At 40.9% G+C, this 10,165-nt stretch overlaps 1 protein-coding gene and 1 pseudogene across 1 annotated transcript in view; both read right to left on the bottom strand.

Annotated features, from left to right (window-relative positions):
- Positions 1 to 724: 724 nt before the first annotated feature.
- LOC146973938 (calcium homeostasis modulator protein 2-like) lies at positions 725 to 8,784 on the bottom strand (annotated as a pseudogene).
- cep68 (centrosomal protein 68) overlaps positions 2,173 to 10,165 on the bottom strand; it is an 81,536-nt gene continuing 73,543 nt past the window's right edge. The window contains exon 10 of the mRNA XM_085800950.1: positions 2,173 to 2,188. The gene's annotated coding sequence lies outside the window, so the exon portion shown is untranslated. The remainder of the gene's footprint in view (positions 2,189 to 10,165) is intronic.

The following is a 10,165-nucleotide window of genomic DNA, read 5'->3' as shown; positions in this document are numbered from 1 at the left end:
TCACAGTATGCAGGATGACATGTGATAGTATCACATTTTTCCCCACACTGAACAACAATATGACTTTAAAACTACTGTCCTAACACAGTTAGACAGCTTAATAAACTTGATAGTAAACTCCTGCTGATACACTGGTTTCAACCCTGACTTTGAAAAAAGGAGTGAAGTCCGCACACTGTATCGTCAGGTGACAAAGATCCACAGTGATCGCAACGTTGATCGTTCCACAATAAACATTAGAGGAGCTTGAAACAGTGTGCGGACTTCACTCCTTTTTTCTAAGTTAACTTTGTTGGTCCTGCACCTGTAGTATGTTTGGATGTGCATACTCTACTCCACTTTTGTGTTCAACCCAGACTTCACCTCAAGGCTGAATAAGTTACACTTGTGAAGGAATGGTTCATTCTGTAAACAAAACATTTCTTTTTTTCTCAAGTATATTTTTTGGGCTTTTTGCCTTTAATTGACAGCATAGTTGAGAGAGACAGGAAATGGAAATAGGCAGACAGAGAGAGGGGGAATGACATGCAGCAAAGGACCACCGAGTCGGGTTTTGATCCAGTAGGCCTAGTACCTGTAGTGAGGACTATAACCTTTGCAGATGGGGCACCTGCTCTATCCACTGAGCTAAACGGCAACCCCAAAAAGCAAATTTCTTCATTCATCACATGCTGTTGAAACCCTCATGATGGAAGTCAATGGGCCACTGAGCTGGAGGATGCTGTTAACTGAGCACCTGCATCTCCTCTGTGGACTTCACGTCGTTCTCCAGACTGGACATAGCCCATGTTTTGCGCCTGATGTACAGAGACACTCCGCTCGTTGACACCGGCCACTCCGTTCCACTGTGTGCTGCTGATGGAAGAGTTGGTCTGATGTTCAGCCAGCTGCCCCTTCTCCTCTTCATCCAGCACCACGAAGCCAAAGAGACTCTTCACGTTCTCTGCAGCCAGAAGACGAGCATGGACCGCTAACGTGCGCTGGAAGAGGACGTTCTCACTGGAGTGGTACTGGGACCAGAAGTCCTCCTGCCGGTTGCTTGCAGGACAGGCAAACTGGACCAGGAGGACCATCAGAGACACTACTTTCCATCAGGATCCAGGTGATCATCTGAAAACAACAGAGAGAGGTGAAATCAGCAACTAGAATCAATCATGACTTCAGCGAATTCATTATCTGTGCTGCCGTCCAACTCATTTTTGTTGTGGCACAGTGACACTCAACATGCCACAGCCAGAGTCCAGATTTTATTTTCTACCATAATTTTCAATGCATAATATTATTTTAGAGTCTACAACCCAGAACATGAGCAAGATCTGATTCCACATATTAGTCTCACTGCTTTTGCTCATTGCTTTGGCTAGTTATTGTGGCTATTTAGTGGCAGGCAAACACCTTTTTTTAATGTGGCAAACTCTGCACACACCAGTGCCAGTCACAACCATAGGCTGGTTTGGTGGTTTTGGTGTTCAGAGATCAAAGGTTAAGGCCACACTGATCTCATGTTGAACTGCAATATCAGGAACACCCAGGGAGAATCCCATCACTTCTGTCACACTGTGACCTCAAATAATATTAGAACAGGGACAGGTGGGGTGGTGTTTAGTTCAGTTGGTAGAGCACCCGCCCCATGTGTTGAGGCTATAGTCCTCACTGCAGGCGGCCCCGGTTCGAATCCCGCGTCGGGCAGACCTTTCCTGCATGTCATTCCCCCTCTCTCTGCCTCCCCCTTTCCTGTCTATCTCACTGTGCTATCAATTAAAGGCAAAAACAGCAAAAAAGAAAAAAGAACAGGGACAGGTCTTCCATGGTGGCACGGGGGGGAACCCACCCCCCCTGTAATCTGATTAGCCACCCTGTGTGCCCCCCTAATGGAGCTCAGTGGCTGTTTACCACTGCTATGTTCACTATAAAGAGCTATGAGCACTTAACTTATGGCTAAGGCTCTTAAAGAGATGATTCACCCAAAATCGACAATTTACCAATTTTCTTTCTTATCAAAATGCTTTTGGAGTTCCAGAGGGCAATGACGATATTCGTTCATCGTTGTAAACCATTGGATGTATGATGTAAACACAGAAGAACATCTCGCAGCAAGTCTCGCGCATGCACACAAACGTTGCCAGCCGGACCCCCGGCCGGAACTCCAAAGGCGTTTTGATGACTCCAAAAGTTCTCCAAACCCTTCCTTGGCATGATGGTGAGTAGAAAATTGGTGAATTATTGATTTTGGGGGAAGTATCCCTTTCATTAACTCTGTACAACAAACATCCCAGTGTTCTGTGTAGTAAATAAAGAAAATGATGTAAGATTGTTAATTTTCTCAATTTGACCATTTGAGTCATGCTTGTTCTGATTATTCTGCATACATTGACCAACTGTTACACAAAACACTGAGATGTTTGTATAGAGTTGAGCTCTAACTACTGGCTAAGAGTATAAGATTTTTCTGTTCACTTTGAGAATTTATTGTGTTGCATATTCTGCTAAGACTTCTTATTTACAAGAGAGAGTTGATTATTGATTGACTATATGAAAAGGTCATAGGCATCTTCCTAACAAGGTGAAATATTCAATGTGGCCTATAAAAGCAAGATGAAGACATGTGTAACTGTACAATATAAATATTCAAGACAGCGATCAATGGCAGCCTTCATTTTTGTTACTGTTGTGCCCCCACCATAAAATACTCTGGAACCACCCCTGTATTAGAACACAATTAAACTCAACTCTCCATGAAGATAAAATTGAGTGATAACATTTTACATCCAAAAGCTCAAAGGCCACATCAATGTTCTACAAAAACACTTCTAGTCATTATTCAACACAACAAGAGACTGTGAACATGTTTCCTGTAACCTACCTGGCTGCTAGGTGGAGCTGATTCCAGTTTATTAGGGTCCGGGCAGCTAAGCTGCCGGGACACTATTGTATTCCTAGGAATTCTTCTTCTTCTTCTTCTTCTTCTTCTTCTTCTTCTTCTTTCTTTCTTTCTTTAGGGTCCGGGCAGCTAAGCTGCCGGGACACTATTGTATTCCTAGGAATTCTTCTTCTTTCTTTCTTTCTTTCTTCTTCCAAGGAAGTCATACTTCCCATGGGCGAAAACTCACCAAACTTCACAGAAACATCCAAACCCATGCCAGATTCACTCAACTCCAAGGACATGTGCCCCCCCCTCCTAGGGGGGGCACAATAAGCGTTTAAATTTAAAAACTTAAAAAATTCCTACCAAACCAACGGTAGATGCTACAGTGTTGAAACTTCACCACAATGTAGCCTCAATACTGCTGAAACTTTTGTCCACTTAAACTTATTACAAATTATGAAGTCCATCACTCTGTTTTTTTCAATAACTGTAAAACTTTTAAAATGTATCTCCTCCCACAATTTTTGCTCAATTGACACCAAACTTGCTACAGAGCATCTCCAGACCGTCCTCCACAAAACTTGTTTCTCGGATTTTTGATTAAGCAAAAATTGAGCCTACAGTGCATGAAAACGTTTGACTGTAAACGGTACTGTAAACATATACCATCAAATTCTTGCTAAATACATTTTCAAACTTCCTGAAAAAAAATGAGAATATTCTGGAGTCATGGTTGATGAAGTTTAGCAAATATCAGAATTTTATCTCAAAAACTGAATTTTTGAGAACATTTTGAATTCTGCTCTCATGAGAACAACTGCAATCAATGTGAGTGTGGAATTTTTAAACATCAGATTTTCTCTTATGAAGCAAAACACTTATCATTAAAAACAAATCACCAACATTTCCATGCTGTCAAGATGCAATTTATGTATTATCAGATTTTTGTTTAGATGACTGAATTTCTGAAATTTAGACCATTTCATCACAACAGCTGCCCGGGCACTGGCTCACCTGAGTGGATAAATGAAGCTACACAGCAGGTCTCACTACCAGCCAATTAGCTCAGCGAGTTAGGAGCTAGTTCTTGGTGTCAGAGGCTGTGGGTTCGAGACCCAGCAAGGGTGATGATGATGATGATGATGATGATGACAGATCAAAATGTCACATGTCCTCAAGCTGTTTTGCTGTCTAAATGCAATTTATGCATTAACAGATTTTTGTTTAGATAACATAATTTCTGACTTTTTGACCATTTTTGAAATCTGCCTTTACAACAGCTGCCCGGGCACTGACTCACCTGAGTGGATAAATGAAGCTACACAGCAGGTCTCACTACCAGCCAATTAGCTCAGCGAGTTAGGAGCTGGTTCTTGGTGTCAGAGGCTGTGAGTTCGAGACCCAGCAAGGGTGATGATGATGATGATGATGACAGATCAAAATGTCAGTTGTCCTCAACACGAAACACAAGACAATTGTCCTAATGGTGGCACCACAGCAAGCTTCTAATTTTAAAAATCCAAATAGCTTGGACTGGTCCATGTGCGAAGGCTCCTAACATCTTAGAGTCACAGTAGATGTTTAACAAATACATATCATTATTTTACCTCAAAAACTGATTTTTCTTTTTACTGTGGTTTCAAATCTGCCTACACGACAGTGAATGGCTTACTCAATTTGTGAAGCCACTATTGCACTGCCACTTGTCAATTAGCTCCGTGTGATAGATAACGGTCTTTGGTTCTCGAAGTTGTGGGTTCAATCCTCAACTGATGCAAATTGGACATTATAAGGTCAACTGTCTTGTCTTCCTATTCTCCTGTTTGTTGCTCAGAATTGCCTAAATTTGCCCAAAAGTAGCCCGGACCCGACCCATCGCTGCGCAGCAGCTATAATTCTTTCTTTCTTCTTCCAAGGAAGTCATACTTCCCATGGGCGAAAACTCACCAAACTTTGCACAAAGGTTCAGTCCCATGCCAGATTCACTCAACTCCAAGGACATGTGCCCCCCCCTCCTAGGGGGGGCACAATAAGCGTTTAAATTTAAAAACTTTAAAAATTCCTACCAAACCAACGGTAGATGCTACAGTGTTGAAACTTCACCACAATGTAGCCTCAATACTGCTGAAACTTTTGTCCCCTTAAACTCATTACAAATTATGAAGTCCATCACTCTGTTTTTTTCAATAACTGTAAAACTTTTAAAATGTATCTCCTCCCACAATTTTTGCTCAATTGACACCAAACTTGCTACAGCGCATCTCCAGACCGTCCTCCACAAAACTTGTTTCTCGGATTTTTGATTAATCAAAAATTGAGCCTACAGTGCATGAAAACGTTTGACTGTAAACACTACTGTAAACATATACCATCAAATTCTTGCTAAATACATTTTCAAACTTCCTGAAAAAAAATGACAATATTCTGGAGTCATGGTTGATGAAGTTTAGCAAATATCAGAATTTTAGTTCAAAAACTGAATTTTTGAGAACATTTTGAATTCTGCTCTCATGGGAACAACTGCAGCCAATGTGAGTGTGGAATTTTTAAACATCATATTTTCTCTTATGAAGCAAAACACTTATCATTAAAAACAAATCACCAACATTTCCATGCTGTCAAGATGCAATTTATGTATTATCAGATTTTTGTTTAGATGACTGAATTATTGACATTTTGACCATTTCATCACAACAGCTGCCCGGGCACTGACTCACCTGAGTGGATAAATGAAGCTACACAGCAGGTTTCACTACCAGCTAATTAGCTCAGTGAGTTAGGAGCTGGTTCTTGGTGTCAGAGATTGTGAGTTCGAGACCCAGCGAGGGTGATGATGATGATGATGACAGATCAAAATGTCAGATGTCCTCAAGCTATTTTGCTGTCTAAATGCAATTTATGTATTAACAGATTTTTGTTTAGATAACAGAAATCTGCGTTCACAACAGCTGCCCGGGCACTGACTCCCTGAGTCTATTTGAGAAGACACACACCATATTTCACTTCCAGATAATTAGCTCACTGAATTAAGCGCTGGTTCTTGGTGTCAGAGGTTGTGAGTTCGAGACCCAGCCAGGGTGATGATGATGATGACAGATCAAAATGTCAAATGTCCTCAACACGAAATACAAGACAATTGTCCTAATGGTGGCATCACAGCAAGCTTCTAAATTTAAAAATTCAAATAGCTTGGACTGGACCATCTGCGAATGCTCCTAACATCTTAGACTCATAGTAGATGTTTGACAAATACATATCATTATTTTACCCCAAAAACTGATTTTTCTTTTTCTGCCTACACGACAGTGAATGGCTTACTCAATTTGTGAAGCCACTGTTGAACTGCCACTTGTCAATTAGCTCAGTGCGATAGACAATGGTCTTTGATTCCCGAGGTTGTGGGTTCAATCCTCAACTGATGCAAATTGGACATTATAAGGACAACTGTCTTGTCTTCCTATTCTCCTGTTTGTTGCTCAGAATTGCCTAAATTTGCCCAAAAGTAGCCCGGACCCGACCCATCTCTGCGCAGCAGCTATAATCTTCTTCTTCTTCTTTCTTTCTTTCTTTCTTTCTTCTTCCAAGGAAGTCATACTTCCCATGGGCGAAAACTCACCAAACTTTGCACAAAGGTTCAGTCCCATGCCAGATTCACTCAACTCCAAGGACATGTGCCCCCCCCTCCTAGGGGGGGCACAATAAGCGTTTAAATTTAAAAACTTTAAAAATTCCTACCAAACCAACGGTAGATGCTACAGTGTTGAAACTTCACCACAATGTAGCCTCAATACTGCTGAAACTTTTGTCCACTTAAACTTATTACAAATTATGAAGTCCATCACTCTGTTTTTTTCAATAACTGTAAAACTTTTAAAATGTATCTCCTCCCACAATTTTTGCTCAATTGACACCAAACTTGGTACAGAGCATCTCCAGACTGTCCTCCACAAAACTTGTTTCTCAGATTTTTGATTAATCAAAAATTGAGCCTACAGTGCATGAAAACGTTTGACTGTAAACACTACTGTAAACATATACCATCAAATTCTTGATAAATACATTTTCAATCTTCCTGAAAAAAATGACAATATTCTGGAGTCATGGTTGATGAAGTTTGGCAAATATCAGAATTTTATCTCAAAAACTGAATTTTTGAGAACATTTTGAATTCTGCTCTCATGGGAACAACTGCAGTCAATGTGAGAGTGGAATTTATAAACATCATATTTTCTCTTATGAAGCAAAACACTTATCATTAAAAACAAATCACCAACATTTCCATGCTGTCAAGATGCAATTTACGTATTATCAGATTTTTGTTTAGATGACTGAATTTCTGAAATTTTGACAATTTCATCACAACAGCTGCCCGGGCACTGACTCACCTGAGTGGATAAATGAAGCTACACAGCAGGTCTCACTACCAGCCAATTAGCTCAGCAAGTTAGGAGCTGGTTCTTGGTGTCAGAGATTGTGAGTTCGAGACCCAGCAAGGATGATGATGACAGATCAAGATGTCACATGTCCTCAAGCTGTTTTGCTGTCTAAATGCAATTTATGTGTTAACAGATTTTTGTTTAGATAACAGAATTTCTGACTTTCTTAAATCTGCCTTGACAACAGCTGCCCAGGCATTGACTCCCTGAGTCGATAAATGAAGCTACACAGCAGGTCTCTCTACCAGCCAATTAGCTCAGCGGGTTAGGAGCTGGTTCTTGGTGTCAGAGGCTGTGAGTTCGAGACCCAGCAAGGGTGATGATGATGATGATGATGATGATGACAGATCAAAATGTCAGTTGTCCTCAACACGAAACACAAGACAGTTGTACTGATGGTGGCATCACAGCAAGCTTCTAAATTTAAAAATCCAAATAGCTTGGACTGGACCATGTCCGAAGGCTCCTAACATCTTAGAGTCACAGTAGATGTTTGACAAATACATATCATTATTTTACCTCAAAAACTGATTTTTCTTTTTACTGTGGTTTCAAATCTGCCTGCGCGACAGTGAATGGCTTACTCAATTTGTGAAGCCACTGTTGAATGCCACTTGTCAGTTAGCTCAGTGCGATAGACAACGGTCTTTGGTTCTAGAGGTTGTGGGTTCAATCCTCAACTAATGCAAATTGGACATTATAAGGTCAACTGTCTTGTCTTCCTATTCTCCTGTTTGTTGCTCAGAATTGCCTAAATTTGCCCAAAAGTAGCCCGGACCCGACCCATTGCTGCGCAGCAGCTATAATATTGATTCTACATTTTAACTTATCAAAATGTATTTCATTCTCTGTAACAAATCAGTAAGTCATAAAAGCTTCAAGGCACAGACCTGAGTGGTATCTACAGAGGTAAAAGCATCAGATATAGGCCTAGTCTATTGAAGACAAAACAATACAAACCTGAGAATCATGCTTCAGTTGACCCTCAATTTCACTCCAGAAGGGTGCCAGCGTCCCTGTTGCAAGTAAACATGGGAATTTCGCAACTTTGGACCGCATGTCATAGACCATGTCTTCCAGTGAATAGGGTTTGATAGAGTCACTGAGGGCACACGCGTAGGCCTGGCCGTCTAACAGAGAGATGAACACCCATGTCAACGGGGCCACAGTAGCTCGACCTATGATGTTTCCCATCAGTGCACAGGCGCTGGCTCCAGACAGCTTCTGACACTTCCTGAGCCGACACTCAGACACCAGGTCCCAGGTGCTCCTGTTTATCAGTATTCCAGAGAGGAAAAACAACCCTGCTGGAGCGAGGGTGGCAGCCAAGCCGTAATCGAAGTTCTTCCTGGAACATGGACACTTAAAGGCGTAGATGTTGTACAGAGTCAGGACAGCCACAGTGGTCAGAATAATTAGACCACTGACGATGATAGAAGCTTTACTCCTGCAGTAGGACACAAAGCTACAGCTCTTTGCCATGTTTCTTTCTTTCTTTTACTGGGAAGCAGTTATGTTTGGTGTATGATGTTTTCAATCTGCAGAGGCTGAAAGAGAAGGCAAATAAAAATAAAAAATAAAAATTCTGAGAGAGTCTGAAGATGATCTGTCATCTGAAGTTTTGCAGCACCTGTTTCCTGAATTCAGTTCACTTGTAGAGCATAAGTACATTTAATACAGTACTTGCACATTACATTGCACAATTGTTCATCCAACTGAATTACTGTTTTATGTCTTATAATTCTATACATATTTTGTTACTGTATCCTTAATATTATTGCTTGCTAAATTATTTTATTCTCCTAATTATCGTATCCATATTTTTAAATCTATTCTATTGGAGCTACTGCCACAATCACCTCCTGCAAAGGATTAATTAATTCTTCTATTCTATTCTAATACAGTTACACTTAATTCATGCTCATGGAATTAAAAAAAAAACACACAGAGAAAACAAAGAGTCACTAATGCAGTCATGCAGACTCACCCAGTGGCAGGGTGGGGCAATCCAGATGCTGAGCCTGAACCAATTATAGGCTGCCTACACCAATGCTACAGACACTGTCCCAGCAACATTCAGACTTTCAATAAGACATATGAATTTTGTTGAAACACATAGGCGCATTATGAGCCCTGCTGTCTGTGCGGTGTCATCATGGATCCATGGATGTGATGTGTAGGGGAGGGAAATACTAGACGTACATTATGTCCTCTTGCCCCTCCCTCTCCTCCTTGCAGATCACAGAACAGCAGAGGGCACTCCCTGCTCACAGACGGAGATCCCCACATGTCTCAATTGATACTGATACTCCCATCATGCTCTTCTGTGTTCAGTGCTAATGTCAGCAATCTATCATCCTGCTAAGATGGTGATCATGGTAAACATTAGCACTGCTTGGTTTACACACAGTCTGCAGCTGTAGCCCATACATGCAGTGTCATCTGTACATGCTGCTGTACTTGGAAATAGATTATTTATGATGAATGAATGGAAATAAGTGAAGAACACTGATACTGAGAAAGTAGCAACTGTGTCTGTCTACTGGTGTTGTAGCATCCAGAGGGTTTTCCATCTATCTTTCTGACAACTGGAGATATGCATTTGTGTGAAGAATGTATGGAGATATGCCATCTTTGCACATCTTGCTATACTGTTATATAATAACCAATTTATTATACAACACGCCCACAAAGTTGGGGATATTCAACTTTCAGGTGACATTGATATAAAATGTCAAATGTTCATGCTACAATGATATTATATCATGAAAACAGGGCATAAGTAGAAGTATGGGATGATGATTTCTTCATCTCAAACATTGAAACAAAAGCTAACAACAGTGGTGGGTATACCACAACAAAA

The sequence above is a fragment of the Trachurus japonicus genome, chromosome 15 (assembly GCF_045865225.1).
Source record: "Trachurus japonicus isolate A0001 chromosome 15, Traja_1.0".
Lineage (NCBI taxonomy): Eukaryota > Metazoa > Chordata > Actinopteri > Carangiformes > Carangidae > Trachurus > Trachurus japonicus.
The sequence above is the reverse complement of the archived record's forward strand: the minus strand, read 5'-3'. Positions and strand labels throughout refer to the sequence as shown.